This window comes from Lepisosteus oculatus, chromosome 15 (assembly GCF_040954835.1).
Source record: "Lepisosteus oculatus isolate fLepOcu1 chromosome 15, fLepOcu1.hap2, whole genome shotgun sequence".
In the NCBI taxonomy this organism is placed as follows: domain Eukaryota; kingdom Metazoa; phylum Chordata; class Actinopteri; order Semionotiformes; family Lepisosteidae; genus Lepisosteus; species Lepisosteus oculatus.
In genome coordinates, this window is record NC_090710.1 from 20,391,673 (window position 1) to 20,412,658 (window position 20,986).

The window sequence follows — 20,986 nt, forward strand, 5'->3', positions numbered from 1 at the left end:
AATCTATTCATTCTGAGTAATATTTGGCCGAAGGTATTATTTTCATGACCTGTGCAAATTCTTGCATTTTATCAAATTAAAAAGAGGCCAAAACAAACATATGCTGTAGAACCTCAGATACAGCAATATGAAAAACGTTAAAGAAGCAAAACTCAGCAGGTGGGCTTAAACCCCAAAAAAGAATGATACCCTTTTCCTCTCCACGGCTGCCTCTTCTGCATGCTGTGCACTTCAGGGCTTTGTCATTTAGACCGTTCTCTTACCAGCACTTAATCATTTCATGCAGTGTCTGAAAGACGGGATCCTTTTCTCTGTGGAGAATGCTATTGTCAGAATGATACAGCAGCTAGCATGCATTTCAGTATAACCTTTTTTCCTTCTGCAATCTCAGAGCACTTGTCTAACTTACAGCCCTCTCAAAAGTGTACCAGACACTCACAATCTGGCCAAGGTATACTTTTATAATTTACAGAACTAGAGACAGACTTTCCAAGCAGGACTGGTCATCTAAGCAAACTTAGACAATACAGCAAGGCTGAGGTATTATGATATAAGGTCATTTGGTTTGGTCCAATGAAAGTTTGTATCATACAGGCGAGTAGGCCCCGGATCAAATCTATCAAGAAGAATTGGACTTGCTCTCCGCACTGGAACAAGGGAAACCAAAACTTAAGATGCCATATATGAAAATATGACTTTCAATTAAGGACAGCACACTGATGCAGTGGTTATCATTGCTGCCTCATGGTGCTGAGGCCCTGAATTCAAAACTCTGGACCTGGGTGCTATATGCATGGAGTTTACATGTAGTCCCTATGTTCCTGTGGGTTTCCCCCCACAATCCAAAAACTGGCTCCTGGGAAAATTGATCCTGGTATGAGTATGCGTGTGTCCGTGTTTGTGTGTCCTGCGATGCATTGACACCCTGCCCAGGATGCATCCCGTTTTGCACCCGTTGCTTGCTGGGATAGGCTCCAGCATCCACGAGATCCTCTGTTGGATTAAGTGGTTAGAAAATTGAGTGATGGATTTTTAATTGTTCATCACAGGCAGACATTCAACAAACTCTCCCCATGTAATCTTTTATGCATACTTTATAAAACAATGAATAAAACTAATCTTATTTTCCTTAAGCACTCAGCCCAGTCATTTGTATATGTTATTCATCCTGCTGTATGTACCCACTCACTCTCATATGGAACATTAAAATGACATAAATCTGATGAAAAAAAATATTTTTATACTGCAATATGCTGTATAATAAAAACACAATTGCTTGCCCCCCCATGTAATTGTAAGGATTTAGCCTGTATATCTGTAAATCATTAAAGATTTTTACACTTTGGGCTACTTCTGCCTCCAGGCCAGTTCTTTCTTCCTTGTAATGTCCCATTCAGACCCACGGTGCAATTTCAAAGCACAATGTTTGGCCTAAAGATTGCCCAAACAGATGAGTATTCCGACTTAAGCACGAGTCTCTCCTGAGACTCATAGCAGCAGCACATTTTGCAAAATGTTCGAGTCCTGGTTTGTTTCGCTTAACTAATATTTATCATGGCTCTATGACATCCCAAACCTTCAGACGGCCACTGCCTACCAAGTTCTAATACTGCTCCCTTTCCCACAGGACTTTAACTTCATTCTTCCCCTTAGACTCTGAAATGACCCCGACTCCAAGCACCAGCTGCACTGATGCGTTCCACGCCTGAAATATCTATGGTTTGACAGTTCATTATAGTGCCAAAACTGACATCTCTGTGAACCGAACTGATAGATTACTGGTCCACTACAATGCTGGCTGCTCAGGCTTGTCAAGCAAAACGAACAACTCAATAAACTTGATAAAATAACACCCACAATAAGCATTGAGAAAACACACAAGATGTCCCACAGTACAGGTGTATTGATCACAAAGAGCTGGAAAATATTCTATTTCTCTGAACAAGAACAGTTCATGGACCATTGGCATTTCACACACCAGCCATCACTATGTGGAAAAACAGATTCAGGGCCAAAGAGTTGAAAGGAAAAGCCACAAGTAGCAGATGTACAGTAGATCCTGGTCTTATGGTTCCAGGGCTATCACTGCACAGAAACACTGTTGAATTTAACATAAAAATAAAAGAAATTATTCTTTTCAATTGTATTGAGAGTAAGAAATGACTAAACCTATATTATATGATAACTGACCTAAGATTAATTAAGTGCATGGTGTATGTCAAACTTAGGACCCCACTTGTAGGATAAACCTTACTTGCTATTAAAGATTTACTGCAAAATTGAGAGGTTTCAGATACCATGGTGACTATTTTATACTGACTCATCCAAAAATGTATTCCATCTTGGCTCATAATTGATGTAATTTATGATTTATCGCACCCTGAGAGACTGAAATGAAATGAGTCACTGAAATGTATCCGGAAAAAAATATCACATATAATGGGTTCATAGAAAAGCTGTATATTTCCCAAATTATTGAAAGCATGTTTTCCTGTCATGGAAGAAGTAATTGGGTGAATTTTCCCTGTTTTCTAAGGCCATGGTGACCAAGTAACAGTGCTGTGAAATACTATCACCTGCACAAGGACAGGGAAAAAGGAGAAGATAAAACAAGAGCAAATTGTGTTTCAACATTTTTATCACCAAGTAGAGAGTCACTTTTTTTCTGGGAAACAAGAAACCAAAACATCATTTAACCAATAACTGATCAATAAGCATTAAGGCTCATAACTAGATTTCAAAATAGCTCTTCGTGGAGACCACAGCAGCAGGTTCATGTGTGCCTTGCATATTTGTATTCCAAATTGTATTTTCTGTCTAGTTTTCTTTTTCTCACAGATATGCTTTCAGGACATTTTTTTTCTGCTAGTAGAATACTAAATTTAAGACCCACTAGAGAACACAAAATGAAATAAAAAATGAAAAACACTTTCCATTAAATATAATCTATATGAAGAGGCTCCAGTTATCATCTACAGACCAGGTGTGCAAACCCTAATCAATCTGCTTGCATCTTCCACAGTACTAAAATAAGGAGTATTGGACTGATGACCATGCCTACCTTATGCATCTTTATACCAGTTGAAAAACCTGAAGTATCTGGGTATTTTTTAGCCCACAAATATACTAATGTTTAATTAGCTCTTAATTAAGTTCTACACATTTGTAACCACTACAATTAAAGCAACAAGAAGTTTTAATCCATCACATAACACATTTAAAAAAAAGTATTTTCCACATATTTCATCTACTTGGTAAGATCATTGATGCAAATCTTGATATCGCTTACAAGAAAGAGGTTCAAGAGGGGAAAGCACAGTCATATTGTATTTGACATCAGCAGGCTATAATTTAAAAAGCTTTTTGTTGGCAGGCATCCCTAGGTTCCGTAATGCACAGAATTGGAAAAATTGTTTGTTGTAAGAAAGGTGCTTAATCACAAACAGTTTCTCCTGACAAAAAAATAAAAAGTTTAACTTATAATGTAGTTACAATCTTAAAGTCACTGACTCAGACTTCCAAATCCAATATGGGAACACCTTTCTCTTTTAGACTTGGTGCTCAAGATCAAAAAGGACCAATCTGCAATGGTGCACACACTTGTCATTGAGGGCACAATCACCGAGTCAGCAGTGGTACACCAGCCAATGTTATGAATCAAGTGTAAGATGTATACGTACGAGGCAGCAGTGTCATTTAATACTTTTCATGCAATTACTAAAATCTAGTGAAATCTAATAGCCCAGAAAGGAGAGGGGCCATGTGACTGTGTCTCTCAGACTTGGACATGGAAAAAGGCACATAATTCCAAAGGGTGGTCTTGCCAATACATTTTAAAAGAATATTACAATAATCAATTTTAAAGAAAATGAAGAAAAGCAGGGTCTGGTTACTGTTGCACAACTACATACAAAATACCTTACTGACACTTTAGAGAACAGATTAAAATATCAAATAATAAATTATACCAAGATCTTACGCAAGTATTGGCTTAAACCTCAGCATTATCAAGAACCCAAATGAAAGCATTTTTTACACAAATAGAAAGACAACTGCTCTGACCCAATTCAAATGGAACATTTTGTTTGCACCCAGCTTTTAATGTAATCAAACCAGGATGACAGCACAAGATTAAGTCAGAATGTGTGGTGAAATAAATATCCCTGTATTACAGTGAAGGCGATAGAGAAAGAGGACTGTAGATGTGAAAAAGCAGAAATACACTGGCAAAATGAAGTGTAAAAATACACAAGTCTAACAGTTCAACAATGACGGCAACCTTTGTGTAAAACAAACAATTTAACAAAACATTGTCTGAGATGGATTTGATGTGTGAGGTTAAGTATCTTTCTTCACATGTTAAATATCAGCAGCCACCTTAAGAAAACCTAGCTGCTGGGGTTTTTCTTCCATTCAAATCCCCCAAGTAGATCTGCAATAAAAGAAATGCCTCAAAACTATCATCCCCAAATTCAGCTCCTTCACAGACAGTATACTCTGAAAAACGCCTACATGCGCAAAAAAAAAACAGATTAAAAATTCATCTTTTTGTACTGAAGTAACTGTTGTTTGTCCATCGGTGTGATGATTAGATATTGCGTAAAGGCAACAGGTTAAAGGGGACAGGGAGGGAGACGGGCACAAAAATGAAGTACTGAGCCAGTAAACCATCTTCGTCTAATGCAAGAACGGGAATTTCCACAGTGAAAGGATATCTGTAGTAATCTGAGAGAGTCTGAAGACTACACAGGACAAAAAATGTAAAATAAACTCAGTTTTAAGAGATCTATGGGAATCTGTCAAAACCCTGTCAAGGTATTTCCTCCAAGATATTCATAACAAAATAAATATCAGTTTATCTCCCAACCATATGTAATCAAAAGCGACAGTAATAGCAGAACAAACATAAAAGGTTTACACTATAATAATAATAATAATAAACTTTATTTTATATAGCGCCTTTAAAGGTGGCTTCTCAAAGCGCTTTACAGGATGACAATAACAATAAATAAGAAGACTACAACAATAAATAAGAAAATTTCACAAGACAGGACACAATTATAATTACAACAATACAACAATAACAATAGAGGAGACCGTGGAAGATGGTATTAAGAAGAGCAGAGGGGTGAAGAATGGAAGCAGTTAAGTAAAGGCTTTTCTGAAAAGGAGGGTTTTGAGTCTGATACACTACAGTTAAACAGAGCTTTTAAAAATAGGACCTCAAACAAATAAATCACATCTACTTAAATCTGGTTTCAAAGCATAGCATTTTCAAAAAATGTCTTTGGAGTCCCAGCCAGACTGGATTTAAGACTAAATTTGATTATTTACAATCACAGCATGGCAAATAAGAGAAAATAAATTTTCCAACAAGGAAAGTTTCAGGAAAAAATCCAACACATGATGAACAGAGGATTCATATTTTCCTTGCATTTTTTAACCTCTGTATAACTACAACTCTTCACAGAGATTTCTAAGCCCTACATAAAGACATATTTTAAAAGGTCCAATTGGTTTTGAAAGTTCAGAATGGCTAAAGAACATTTTACAACAGCATATAACAAAAATAACTAATAAGCATAATAAAGTAATACCACTTCGAGGTCAGGAGATTGTTGCAGTTCACTTCATGATGCAAGGCTATTAAGATGAATAACATCCACAGCAACTCAAATTTAATTAGGAACTTCACTCCCCTTAACCAGGGACCTAAGAGACACCTGCCACAGGTCTGCATGTCATCTGCCTTTCCTGCATAAACACTTGTAATCCCTTTTTTTGGCTCTACAATGATACACATCACCCTGTATTGAAAAATATTGGTTTAGGTTACTCATATCTGCCCATATGTTAGTTTGTTTTTGTAAAGCCACACGTTACAGTACCTATTCCAAGCTAGATATGGTCTATTAATCAACAGTTTTGGCATGCGGTGCCTTTTTCCTAATGTATATGTTAATACTGCACACAGTCTGAAACAAACATGACAGATGAGCTCCCAAAGTACAAGACGTATGTGAACCTTAAAATATTTAAGCCATTGCACTAGCACGAGTCAGAGGCAATGGAGGCGTCTATAGGAAGCTCTCCTCAAGATCACTCTGCCAGCTCCACAGGAAAGAGACAGTGAATGTCTGACATTGCTTCTGTGGAAATACAACAAAGCAGGCCTGTTTAATGTAATCCTTTCATCGTCTGGTATAGTAAAAGCAATATTTTTATCAAATAAAGCGACAAATTAACAATAAATATTTAATATGGGAAAAGAGTCTGGACATAACTTTGAAGGTTTGATGTATTCCTGTTAAGTATAGAAACCTTAACCTTCAGTATGGATCAGTACATTCTATCAACCGATCACTTTTAAAAGAGAGAAATATAGGATTCACGCCAGCTGCTAGCATAAGAGGTTTTTGGTAAGGAACTCTAATTGAATTCTCTCGCAGGTCACTAGATGATGCTCACAGCAGCCATCATATGAAAGGTTTATCACGCAGGAATAAAATAATTAAGTATACAGTGAAAACTATACAGTTAGCAACTACGAAGCACCGAATAACGACGACGTTAAAATGGCAAATTATAACGTTTATACAGTATACGACGTGAAATCACAGCATTCAGTGCTGCTAAACCCACTCATATCATAAGTATTTTCCGACTGTGCTTATACTTAAGGAAGGGAATCCTTTAAAAGTCTTCAATATTACACTAAAAAACTAAACAATGATTTTAGAAATGGCTTAACTAATAATTTTATACCGTTTTAACGACCATATTGCTCCAATGGCAGACGCTCTTGGATATTGTGCACCGGTGGAGTACTGCTACTGTTGCAAACGCTACTGAGTCGTGACTCTCTTTAGTCCAGCATAATAATAGTGCCAGGCACAATACTGACCCTTGAAAATATTTATTTCGTCGGCATTAACGTTGTCCGGCATATGGGCCACCAGGCCGAACTAACTGACGTTTCTTTAAAGCTCAGTTAACGTTTGCATTATTACGGTCATACAGTAAAAACCCTGTTGCTACTGACAAATCTCACCCGCCGCCCCCTCCCAACACCATCAACCACAACCACTTATTAAGAGGCGACCTGAATTATATGAAACCAAACCCCCTTTTCTGAACAATTAAATGTGATGGAATGTTTGTGAGTGCCTCCAAAAAAAAAAAAACTGAATTCTTTTCCCCAGTCATTGCGATCGTCAAATACTCCTGGTATCAATCAGGCAGCTGTGATAAGGTAGACTGATGGTGGGTGGCACGAACACAACACTTCATTACCTAAAGTAATAAAACGGAATCAATGGCATAGCCACCGTCAATCTTTTCAGCGAATACGCAAAAATCAGTCAGAAAGGGCGTAGTTAATAACCGTACAATAAACAGGCCTATCTCGTCTAATAACAAAAATGAGTCTATGATATACAGACGGGCGATCGGCTGTGCGCTGGAAGACTTGAATGCTTGCGAGAAATATCCGCGAAGGGCTGACGCGGGTTCGGCTACAGGTCTAACGGCGTCGTCTTAATGCACAATTACAGTTCTTAACGAGACGTGTCTCCCCCCCCCATCATCCTGCGCACACCACTCGCTCCCAAACCCCCGCAGCACCCCGCCGCCACCATTCCCGAAACGAGAGCCGTGCGGCGAAGTGTCAGCTGCCGCTGCTGCTACGGCACCCCCCGACCACCCGGAAAAAAAAAACATATATATATAGAGGATACACACAGATGTTCGCGTACGAGGAGCACAACAACCCGACAGCACGTCTGCAGCCTATTCGCAGGGCATCCACAACATGACAACTTAAACATACTCACGCAAATCTTGGCAATTAAAAGACTGGCTCCACTCTCCTCCACTGCCGATGTTTTCATTGCAGCAGCAGCAACAGTAACCAAACCCCTTCAGATGACAACCTACCACGGCACTATTAGTTACCGAGGAGACTGGATGTTTATTGGCAGACGTCTGTCCAATCATAGTACGAAGAAGAACCCTTTGGCGAGCCGCCCCTTTGCTCTTTATCCAATGATAGAAGAGAATTCGGAGGTGGGCGTCTTCAAGAAGGCGGGACCACCGAAGATAGGTTGAGTGTTGGAATCCCACGGTAAACGCCGAGAGGTAGTTATCCCCCCCAAGTCCGGTTGAGTGAGCATACTGTAGGTGACAGTTCATGTTCACTTTCTATTCTGATCCGCGGTGGACAGGCGTTTGCTGTGAAAGATTTGTTGTGCAGGTTTATTTTGTATATCCCATCCCCCATTTTATTTGACTAACAATTGCCACCCTTTCTAACATGCCGTTTAACACATGCTCCTTAATCCGTTAGATGCAGCATTAAACATGTTTATGTGCGTTGCAATATATATACAGTACGTATGCTTTTACATTTTAATTGTTCTGGCAACCGTTTAAAATAAGGTCGTTAAACCTCATCTGCGTTGTATAGTAAATTAAAATTATACTGATTTTTAAAGTAAATCCATCTTTAACTGTGGAATTGCCAATATTCTACGGAAAAAACGTATCTGTTTTAAAATTACGTAGAACACATAATAGCATCTTGAGTTCATTGTGTTTACGTTTCTACGGAGTGGTAGAACCAAGAGCATAAATCCATGCATTTGGTAATACAAACCCAAAAAACATCTTAAAATGAACTGTGTAGATGGGGTGCAATTCAGAGGTAACAACATCCTTATTTACGAATAATTTATTACACTTTTACCTGACTCACCCAGTTTATTATGCAAGAATACTGCATTTCATTAACTGTCTTGGACGTTCTTTGTTAATTGACATCGATTAAAGAATCACACTTCTATGTAAATTCTGTTACAGAGGGTAGCTGTTTGAATGGCAAAAAAGACCATTCAAACACTGGTTAAACTTAGAATTTAGGCATTTACGATATTATTTATAACAGTTTCAAATAGATCATAAGGATGCTATCCAAGTGAATTGCAGTGTATTAGATTTCTACTGCCATCTGCTGGGGAAATGTAGACAGAGCCGATTCTTTATATCAATTTCATTATGATGATTGTTGATGATGATTTAATCCTATATTGTTAAATCATGGTTCAACAGTTATCATTAAAATATACACCAAAGGAATTGAAAATTAAGAACTTAACAAAAGATGTAAAATACAAATATGGGATTGCTAATAGATATAATACAATTAGCAGGAGTGAGGAAAACTACCTACTGTACGACTGGCATGAAAGGTTTCAGAGAGGACAGACATGTGTGAATGATTAATTGGGCCCGAGCTGCTAGTGTCTGCTGCCGCAGAGGACAATGTTGACATGAAAACTGGAGTATTAAACTGGAGCTGCCTTAAACGTTTGTCTCATGATACAGTAAACTGCAAAAGTCTGAGTTCCTGCAAATTCCAAGATAGAAAAAGTGCCAAAAATATTCACTAATGGACATAAAAATACAAATTTGTGAATATATCAGTTCTCCCCACTAATACAAAAAAAGAAGGCAGGTGAATCTCATCATCATAAATAACAAAAAGCATTTGCTCATCATTAGGAATGTAAGATACAGTGCCTTGCGAAAGTATTCGGCCCCCTTGAACTTTTCAACCTTTTGCCACATTTCAGGCTTCAAACATAAAGATATAAATTTTTTATTTTATGTGAAGAATCACCAACAAGTGGGACACAATTGTGAAGTGGAACGAAATCTATTGGATTTTTGAAACTTTTTTAACTAATAAAAAAAATGAAAAGTGGGGCGTGCAAAATTATTCGGTCCCCTTGCGTTAATACTTTGTAGAGCCACCTTTTGCTGCGATTACAGCTGCAAGTCGCTTGGGGTATGTCTCTATCAGTTTTGCACATCGAGAGACTGAAATTCTTGCCCATTCTTCCTTGCAAAACAGCTCGAGCTCAGTGAGGTTGGATGGAGAGCGTTTGTGAACAGCAGTTTTCAGCTCTTTCCACAGATTCTCAATTGGATTCAGGTCTGGACTTTGACTTGGCCATTCAAACACCTGGATACGTTTATTTGTGAACCATTCCTTTGTAGATTTTGCTGTATGTTTGGGATCATTGTCTTGTTGGAAGATAAATCTCCGTCCCAGTTTCAGGTCTTTTGCAGACTCCAACAGGTTTTCATCCAGAATGGTCCTGTATTTGGCTGCATCCATCTTCCCCTCAATTTTAACCATCTTCCCTGTCCCTGCTGAAGAAAAGCAGGCCCAAACCATGATGCTGCCACCACCATGTTTGACAGTGGGGATGGTGTGTTGAGGGTGATGAGCTGTGTTGCTTTTACGCCAAACATATCGTTTTGCATTGTAGCCAAAAAGTTCGATTTTGGTTTCATCTGACCAGAGCACCTTCTTCCACATGTTTAGGGTGTCTCCCAGGTGGCTTGTGGCAAACTTAAGATGAGACTTTTTATGGATATCTTTGAGAAATGGCTTTCTTCTTGCCATTCTTCCATGAAGGCCAGATTTGTGCAGTGTAAGACTGATTGTTGTCCTATGGACAGACTCTCCCACCTCAGCTGTAGTTCTCTGCAGTTCATCCAGAGTGATCATGGGCCTCTGGGCCTCTGGGCATCTCTGATCAGTCTTCTCCTTGTCTGAGCTGAAAGTTTAGAGGGACGGCCAGGTCTTGGTAGATTTGCAGTGGTCTGATACTCCTTCCATTTCAAGATGATCGCTTGCACAGTGCTCCTTGGGATGTTTGAAGCTTGGGAAATCTTTTTGTATCCAAATCCGGCTTTAAACTTCTCCAGAACAGTATTACGGACCTGCCTGGTGTGTTCCTTGGTCTTCATGATGCTCTCTGCTCTTTCAACAGAACCTTGAGACTATCACAGAGCAGGTGCATTTATACAGAGACTTGATTACACACAGGTGGATTCTATTTATCACCATCAGTCATTTAGGACAACATTGGATCATTCAGAGATCCTCGCTGAACTTCTGGAGTGAGTTTGCTGCACTGAAAGTAAAGGGGCCGAATAATTTTGCACGCCCCACTTTTCATTTTTTTATTAGTTAAAAAAGTTTCAAAAATCCAATAGATTTCGTTCCACTTCACAATTGTGTCCCACTTGTTGGTGATTCTTCACATAAAATAAAAAAAATATATCTTTATGTTTGAAGCCTGAAATGTGGCAAAAGGTTGAAAAGTTCAAGGGGGCCGAATACTTTCGCAAGGCACTGTATACATACCCACCAACACCACCATCAATTCAACTTTATTGTCATTAAACTTACACAGGTGCATAGTATAATGAAAAGTGTTACTCATTAGTCACTCAGGTGCATTATATAAATAGGACAGAAGATAAGACAATAGACAGTAACACAATAGCAATAACAGTAACATTTAATAACATAACATAAATAACATGTAATGAAGTAATCAAAACTGTGCAAAATTACGCAAATAGAGACAATATAACAGGACAAAAACAGTGCAAGGTAATTCTTGGAACAGTGCAAAAATAGTATGGTTAATTAATAAATATTAAATATTATAACGACCGGTACAGTTTTACTGGGCTATCGAGGGGACAGTACAGTTTCGGCTTACTGTACATGTGTGTGTAGTGGTGTAGGACTACAGTCATTGTGGGTACAGGAAGACGTTAGGAGAGATCAGAATATGGTGGGAGGGAGTGGGGGCGTCACCAACTTGACAACTCTGGGGAAGAAACTATTTTGGAGTACCATCAGTACCAAAAGAAATGAAAATCTGATCCAGATGTCAAGTGTGATGGCTCTTTCGTCATGGGTGTCGCTGTGCACGTGACAATGCACAAGGTGAGGACTACAAACCTGGCCTTCAGCTGTCACCACACCCCCACTTACTCCTCACTACGTGGAGGATCAGGGTGTTTATACTGTAGCATGACAATCGTCTAGTGCATTTTGATGAGGTAGCAAAACATATCATATAAGGAACAAGTAATAGGTTTATTCCATGCTGAAAAAAAGAAGAAAGAGAACACAACGTTTCGGCCGTGGAGCCTTCTTCAGGTGTCAGGTGACACCTGAAGAAGGCTCCACGGCCGAAACGTTGTGTTCTCTTTCTTCTTTTTTTCAGCATGGAATAAACCTATTACTTGTTCCTTTGCAGCCTACGCATGCTGACGCAGCTACCCACCTAAACATATCATATATGTTGTTCTTCCCAGCTAGTAAGATAATCTGAAAAGTCGTCAAAAATAGATTGCAATGAGCCTGCATATATTAATAATAATTTCATTGCATTTATAAAGAACCGATCATTCCAAAGGATCACAGAATGCTCTGCATTTAGAAGGAGACCCACCTAAAGAGTTAAGGGGAAACTTCAGGAAGGTCAGATTGTACAGGCCCAGACTGTAATTTAACAAGGACACCAGTTCAACACCTCTACTCTTTCAATAAATGATATGGGGACTTTTAACAGCCAATTAAGTCAAGACCTTGGTTAACCGTTTCATCTAACGGACGGCACCCGCTATGGAGCAGTGTCACTAGTCACCACACGGGGGCGCTGGAATTTAATTGTGGGCTAGAGGCGAATGTGCCACTCAAGAGGTCTCCCTTAGAACTCACTGAAATACATTCAAATCTTTTTAATTATTCCACTCGAGTTACCACTCTTTAACTGCCTGTCTCCTAATTATAAAACTCTCTAATGGTTTGTGGAACCTCTGTTCAGGGTTTATACAGAGCTGGATCCAGAAACCAGGCTCTTCCTTTGGACCTATATTCACAGCATTAAGATGGTGAAATGACGGTCGGGACAATCAAAAGTTTAAATAAAAAAACAATAATAATACAACAAATACCTTTTATCGTTACTATAATACGGATTTTTGTGTACTGAAATGCAACAAATTTAAAATGTAATAAAAACTCACTTTTTCCCTCTACTTCCATTATTTCCTTACTATTTACTTCTTTTTCTTTTTCTTTTTTTTGACAAGAAGAACAATTTACAGAACAAGGACAAGTTACAGAACCACTAAAGATTGAAATAGTCAATAATCCAGTACCAAACTGACATAGTGTAATAACAGATAATGGTTTTAAGATGTTTAATAAATTAAAGATTTGTTAACAAGCTCCCCACAGTGCATAAGCTTTGTACATTTTTATACTAACTTGAGAACCATAAACTGGTATTTCTGTGATCTTTTGAGACCATTTATAGCAATTGTGCAATTGTGTTGTTTTTATGACTTAGAATTACTTAGAAATAGTGACAGTGGATAAAACCTGAAGAATATGCAATTAGACAATTTGCAACTTCTGTTGGTAACTTCTTCTGGTTCAGAATTTGTTGTACTAAGCATAAAGACAGCATTGATAGCTAAAAATACATGTTATGAATATAGGATAGAACTCACTCAATTACAGCCCAAACTGGGTGATATTTATACCCACAAAGTCTATATTTACTTTATTCATGGTTGGAACAACAATAACAAAATTCAGCCTGTATTTTAAAATGGAATAAACAGACTTAACATATGACCATCTGAACTAATAAACGCCTTATTAATAACACCCTTTAGATAACCATAAGAAGACGCTTACAACCTATACAGCATTTACGAATCTAGCTTCCTCCCAGACATAGCAAAATGCTTATCTTTCTCAATTAAAGAGGAAGCAATGCTGACTAATGAGCTTGTCAAATTACATTTCACAACAAGAAGTTAGATTAAAAAAAAACAATAAATCACCAGGGCATGAAAAGTCACATCTGTTTTTTTAAAAACAATTCCAAGTATTGTCTCCTAATCTGTGTAATGTATTAATATATGAAAGGTATCGAAAAGAGTGTCTGCCTTAATTTATGACACATTACTTAAATCCCAATAATTAGATGATTTGCACCCTACCAGATTTTTAAATAGAAATTATAAAATCAAAAATGGAAAATATCCGTAGTAGAATAAATAGCAACATACAATTTAACGTACCAATGAGAAACAGAACAATATTTAGAGTTCATCATGGTTTATATAATTTGTGGTTCTAAAAAGATCTCTCTTGAGAGAATGATCAATTGAACTTTTGGCAATCAAACAACCATCCATATACTGCACTTTAGAAATGTATCAAATAAATATTTTTGGGAGTGTCAATTTTATATACTGGACTATAGGAAATCTACACCCTCTTTCAAAATTTTCATCTTTTGCTGTCTTACAAACTGAAATTAAAATGCATTAAAACCGTTTTTTTTCTTTCATCAACACAACCTGCCCTACAGCTTGCCAGTGACAATGATAGTCTAATAATTGTTAGAAAATTAATTACAAATAAAAACTGGCACAGCTTGGTTACCTAAGCGTTCACCCACCTTGTAATTACAATCCTAAATTAGATCAGGTGCAACCAATTGCCTTTAAAATCACACACCAAGTTAACTGACCCCCATCTGTGTTTAATTGTAGTGATTCTCATGAGTTCAGGACAAATTCAGCAGTTTCTGTAGGTTCTTTATGCAGTCTCAACAATGAGCACCATGGAGCTTTCAAAAGAGCTCTGAAACAAATTACTGGCACAGATGAGGTATAAAAAATTTCAGCCTTGAATTTCAGCCTACTCCTGAGAGCACAGTCAAGACTATTATTCAGAAGGATGAGGCGTATGGCTCCACCAACAATGCTTAGAACAGGCTGTCTCCCCAAACTGGATGAGCAAGCAGGGAGACTGATCAGAGGGGCTACCAAGAGGCCAATGGCAAATCTGAAAGAGCTACAGGCTTGTGTACATATGACAATATTGTAATGCATATGGCCGACAGGTACTGTGTAAGAGCCAGCTAACCAGAGCAGGTGACGGCGCCGCCCTTCCCTGTGATAGCAGGACTACAGCTACTGGGCTGTGGAGAGATCTCTCTTTAGCTCACCGGGCTGGGTCCCTGTTTAGTGACGCGAGAGTCCCGGGTTCGAGCCCCCGACAGTGGGGGTCCGACCTAATGCGGCAAGGGCGCCCACCTGAACCCCGTTGCGTTACAATATCATAGGCACCCCACAGATCTGGCCTATATAGCAGGATATCACGATGGAAGCCAATACTAAAAAAACAGCCACAGAGCATTTAAATGATCCTGCGAACACATGGCAAAAGCATTTGTGTCCGACAAAACAAAGATGGAACTCTTTAGTCTAAATGCAAAGCACTGTAACTGGCACAAACTCAACACTGGAAAACACTGAAAGAACATCATTCTGGCTGTGGAGCGTGATGTCAGCATCACGTTAGCGGGGTGTTTCCCGTCAGCAGGGGTGGGAGTACTTCTCCGCAAAGGCGGGAAAATTAAAGGAGGATACACGGAAAAGTTCACGAGGGAAGGCTAGCGCCTTCTGCAAGAAAGCTGAAACGGGGATGGAAGTTCACCTGACCGCTGACAATGGCCTGACGCACATGGCCAGAGCAGCACTGGAGTGGCAAAGGAATGAAAAGGTAAATGTCCTTGAGTGGCCCAATCAGAGCCCGACCAAAATCCAATCAGAAATGTGACTTGAAGATCGGTGTTCATCAGCGCTTCCCGAGAAACACAACAGAGTCCAAACAGTCCAAATGTTCAAATATAGGTGTGCACGTTCATAGAGAACAAACCCTTCAGACTCACAACTGTAATTGTTGTCAAATTGCTTCCTCCAAATGTTAACAGAGGGTGGTGGGGGCTTCCACAATTGTGAAATTACCACGTGGAGTGTAGTGTGTAAATAAAGATAAAACAAATTGTGAAAAATTGGAAGGGGGTGTAAACTTTCTGAAGGTGCTGTACTGTATATAAAAGAATGAAAATTGTATTAAGAATCTTCTGTTATTGGCAACTGTTTACCTCCATGTATAAAATATTTTTTTCACAAACCCTACTATACTGTATCAGTTTATAACAAAATGATCATTTAAGATAAAAGATCTAAAGATCAATATGTTTTTTTGAGCACAAAGTAGCAAAGTATGCTTTTATTCTGCATCAATGATGGCTTAAACAGGTGATGTCTAGATGAAAAGGCTCAACCTGTTCCCTGAACAAAAAACATTCTTTTATCTTTTGCTCCTCACACATCAAGAAGTTATAATATGATAATATAGAATCAAAAATAAGAACATACTCACAACTGGACATGGTATCAAGCAGTACATTACTTTTGGCTTTTGTCAGAGACAGTTGCTGACCCATGCATGGGTACATCCTATCATTTAAAACAAAACATTACCAAGAAGTATCACTTTCTTGTTTAAAACATTCATGTAGCTAACGCCATTTCACAATATCAGACAGAATCATGGCTGTTAAATCCTGCAAGTTTGTCTTTTTCAAAGAAAAACAATATACTGTGATTATCACACTGTATAAATACTCAATAAGCTACAATGTAGCTACAGTAATGAAAGTATTCAAAATCCCTGAAATCTAGAAAAGGGACACAGATTATGACACAACATCAGCACACCCTGAAAGGTTCAGGGTAGAGATGATTACATTTCAGATGCAGTAAAAAATTGCTTATGTAGCACCCAGCCTTAAAAGTGTGACAAAACCAAACCAAGGGAAAGCAATTTCATGGAGGTCCATTTAGACTACTACAGTCACACAGACACTTAACTGTAAAGATTGGTTCAACACAGCGTCACTTGTCAGAACAGTGAGTCAAGATGGGTTCATTTCACCACAGAGCAGGTGACCCAGATTTATCCCTAATGAGCTTCCAGAAAAAGACTCAAAAGGTCGGAGGCTAAATATAATTAGTGTTTCTAAAAATTACTCATGCCAAATGCCACTCCAACATATGCTGCACTAGAAAAATTTCAAAAGAAATCTTGAAATAACAAGAAACAAATAAGGTTCTGCATGTCAGGTCTAAGCCAGTGAGCAATGTTTGTTTATTGGGGAGTATATCAGATTAAGTGCGTTATAAATTCGTACTGACACGGTTGTCAGTACTAAAATTACGCACAAAGAACACACACTCATACAAATCACTCAATTTACTGCCAGAAGGTATTTATACCACTACACATCCCCAGAATATCTTTTAAAAACTGTCCCTGAATGAAACGTTCCTTGTATATGAAGAAATGTTCCTGTTTGACATTAATGGTATTTTTCAGACATTTTTCCAAATCACATTAATTTTCCAGTTTTTCTCATTTTCGGTACTATCCCATAATGGATTCTTAACCTTTTTTAATTCAACCTTTAAAATTTTTTTGGAAAAAATTTAAATATCTAAAGTGTTGCTAGTTACTACTGCTGCTTCTATTAAAAAATGTTAAGATGAACAAATGGCAAAATACACATTGGTCCTCTAAATGTCCTACGGAAGATGCACTTGTTTGTTGAAAAAACATTTTTCTGACTGAAATGATAATCTGACTTTTCCCCGTACTGTAATATCTTACAAACTGAAACCACAAGATGGCATCAAGTTCCAGTAAATATAGCTAATTTAGTACATCTAGCCATCAAAACATTCTTATGTTGCTTTTTTAATGGAAATATTGTTTACCTATGCCAGCATGTGCACGTGCTTCTGTAGAGGGGCTCTGCTTACCAGCATCACAGTAATACAAGACAGAAGCTCACATATTGACAATGGCTTCAAATCTATTCTGTAGTCTAACATTCTGTAGGATAACGATAATGAAAAACAAATGTTATGTTTCCAATATGATTATTATTAAGTCATTACTTTTGTTACTGCTGATTTCCATGAGAGCTGCTTCTGCCAGCATCACTTACATTACTCCTAATGTCTGATGCTGATGATAATAATGTAATATGGTGTATTTTATCATACACCGCTCTCAAATGAAAAGTAACCAGTTACCCACACCTCATGTTATTCAGAGGATCCATATTTTGAACTACAATATTCAGCATGATTTGTCCAAACAAAATGGAAAGCATGTTTTCTGAAATATCAGCAGACTCCAGAATTTTAATGCAAGCAGATGATGACTAAATCCATGATGCATAATTTAGGGAATAAACTGATGTAGGAGCTTATAGGCTCTGTTATATAAGAGATTTATGTACATATTATGCTAGTGTTTTTAGTAATACATTTACCTATCATTATTGCCTTTGGGATTGAACACGATACAATAAAGTTCAAGATAATTCCAGTCTTAATATCATTAAGGTAAATACATCAACATCATGACAGATTCAACATATTCCATGATTAAGACATACAATCATACTTTAATGTAACTGAAGATAGTTCATGCACATAGTAAGAACCACTTAGGTGTTGCAACTGCAACAAAATTGGGACGGTTTGGCATTCATTCAATTGGAGTTTCCAATTCCAGCTATTCCGAATTCCACATCATGCCCACGTCAGGTCCCATCCATCCATTTTCTAACTGCTCCAGTTTCGGGGTTGCAGGGGAGATAACACTCAGATAACTTCAGATAACAGACCTGTATTTAACAACCGCACTTTGCTTGTCCCACCTTTTTGTGTTTCTACCCGATGGAATTTATGATGCATTGCCTCTATAATTTCTGTGGCAGCTTGCTGACAGGGTCAATTCTAGTCGATTTTGATCCATTACGGGCTACAGACCTTTGGGCTGTGAAGAAGAGAATGATATACATACATATTTGTCTAAACTGGTATTTGTAAGTCATATATGCACCATATATCAAAAACAGATTGTCATCTGTTTTATATATGGTACATATGAGACTCACAAATAGCAATATAAAATTTCAAATAGCAGTTCTCTATCATCAAAAACTATTATCTTAATCATCGGATTGCTTTACTGTGAGACTTCAGTGAAGATGCCAATAAGATTTTACCAGCTGTGCTTTCTTTTAAGAAATCTGGCATGCAGAAATGCTTGTATGAATTAAGTAACCCCTATTGCTGATTGTATGATTAGAGCAGTGGTTCTTGAAATACATTTCTCCTGAAGGATTCCTGGGTCTTCTGATTTTTGTTTCAACTGTATCCAAAACTTTTTAGGCTAACTAGTCCCTTTAACTGAATTTGTTCATAATTAGACTTCTTGAACTGGCTTCTGCACTAAATTTTTAGTTTGAAAAATACTCTCTTGCAGAGAACAGTAATAAACATAATCCCACCCATTCTCTCTTCAATTTGCTTATTCATGGTCGGTTGCTGTCTAACTAGGCAGGTCACTTTCCACGAATGTCTCTAACAAATACCCACAGAAAAGGAAGTTGTATTCTGCAGAGATTCAGTTACTTAAATTCCACATATGTTTGAAATATACAAAAACTGAAAACTAGTTCAGGGTTGAGACTCATTACTAAGAACATATTAACAGTTACAAAGAGGAGGTCATTCAGACTATCCAGCTATTAATAATAATAATTCCTTACATTTATATAACATTTATCTGGACATTCCACAAAGTACTCAAAGTGCTTTACCAGTAATGGGGACTCCCTTCTACCACCAATGTGTAGCCCCCACACACCATTTGATAATTAGTAGCTAATTGACCCAGGGATCCCTTCCCACTGTTTTTTTAAAGACATCAGAGTATCAACTTCAACAACATGCCTGGGAAATGTGTTCCACTCTCCCACAACCCTTTGGATAAAGAAGTGCCCCCTGTTCTCAGTTTTCAATGCACTTTCAAATAGTTTATACTTGTGTCCTTTGGATAATTCTTCACCGTTCATTCATTTGAATACTCTTTACTTAAATATTCATCCATTTCTCTGTTCAAGTCGAAAAGCATGCTACAATTTCACCTATATATCCTAGGATTCTGTTTGTGTTTTTAAATTCCTCCCCACATGGTCTGGCAGATGTAACTGATCTGTCAGCATAAACATCCCAGACTTTTCAACCAGTAGCCTCTTCTGTCTCAGTGATGCCCATTTCACCCATTTGCTCTATCCATCTATTTTCTAACCATTTTATCCAATTCATGGTCACAAGGGAGCCAGAACCTGTTTTGTCAAGCAACAGGCACAAGGCGGGACACATCCTAGATGGGATACCCATCTATCGCAGAACACACAGAGACACAAACACGCACACATACTCACACCAGGGCCAGTTATCCCAGAAGTTAATTAACCTACCTGAAGGAACGACACACCTGAAGAAGGCTCCACGGCCGAAACGTTGTGTTTTCTTTCTTCTTTTTGTCAGCATGGAATAAACCTATTACTTGTTCCTTTGCAGCCTACGCATGCTGACGCAGCTACCCACTTGAACTACTACAACCTACCTGTATGTTTTTTGGACTGTGGGAGGAAACCAGAGCTCCCCTGAGAAACGCACACAAACACAGGGAGATCATACAAACTCCACACAGATAGCACCCCAGGTCCGAAATCAACACAGGCCCCCAGCTCTGCGAGACAACAAGGCTTACCAAAGCCTTTCAGTGGAATGCAATACCAACTTCAACTAATATTTTAATTTGTTTCACTGATTTACTTTTTCTTATTATTTTATATTCTTCACTTTTAACAGTGAATATATTTTTAATCCTTAAAACTGCATCTTCGCAGCATTTGAAATGCATCAACTTTATAGAAGCCGTCGCGGGTAAGAGGAAGAGAACAGTTTGTGTGTGAAACAAATTCTACTTTCCATTAATATTGCAGTATTTTGATTTGGTAAGCATTAAGCAAGTTGAACGACCTTTTGACACAAAAGATGCGTTTGGATTTTTATCGCATTTACCTTCATTTCTTAAGCTGTAGCAAATGGGTACACATTTCATTATCAACAAATTTTAAGGGGACGACCAACGGAATGACGTTCCCCTAATATTTACAGTGTTCACACTTAAGACCAAATGTAGTTTTCCTCGCAACACCCCAGATTTTTATTTGAAGGGCACTGTGAATCATAAATGGCATGTTTTTTATTTTTTCATGAAACTGTAAATCATAACACAACTAACAGTACTATGGGGGAAATGAAGACAATTTTTTATGTAAAATACGCGCTTGGAAAGGGCAAACTTTTTCCCAGT

At 38.1% G+C, this 20,986-nt stretch overlaps 1 protein-coding gene across 6 annotated transcripts in view; it reads right to left on the bottom strand.

The window, feature by feature from the left end:
• The window catches only part of cdkl5 (cyclin dependent kinase like 5), a 95,575-nt gene extending 87,634 nt beyond the window's left edge, over positions 1-7,941 (bottom strand). For 2 of the 6 annotated variants that reach the window (XM_015363832.2, XM_015363827.2), the window contains exon 1: positions 7,833-7,940. The gene's annotated coding sequence lies outside the window, so the exon portion shown is untranslated. Of the gene's footprint in view, positions 1-6,765; positions 6,826-7,740 lie in introns of those variants that run through there. The other 4 variants (XM_015363831.2, XM_015363829.2, XM_015363828.2 and 1 more) reach the window with 4 other exon arrangements.
• Positions 7,942-20,986: the final 13,045 nt, after the last annotated feature.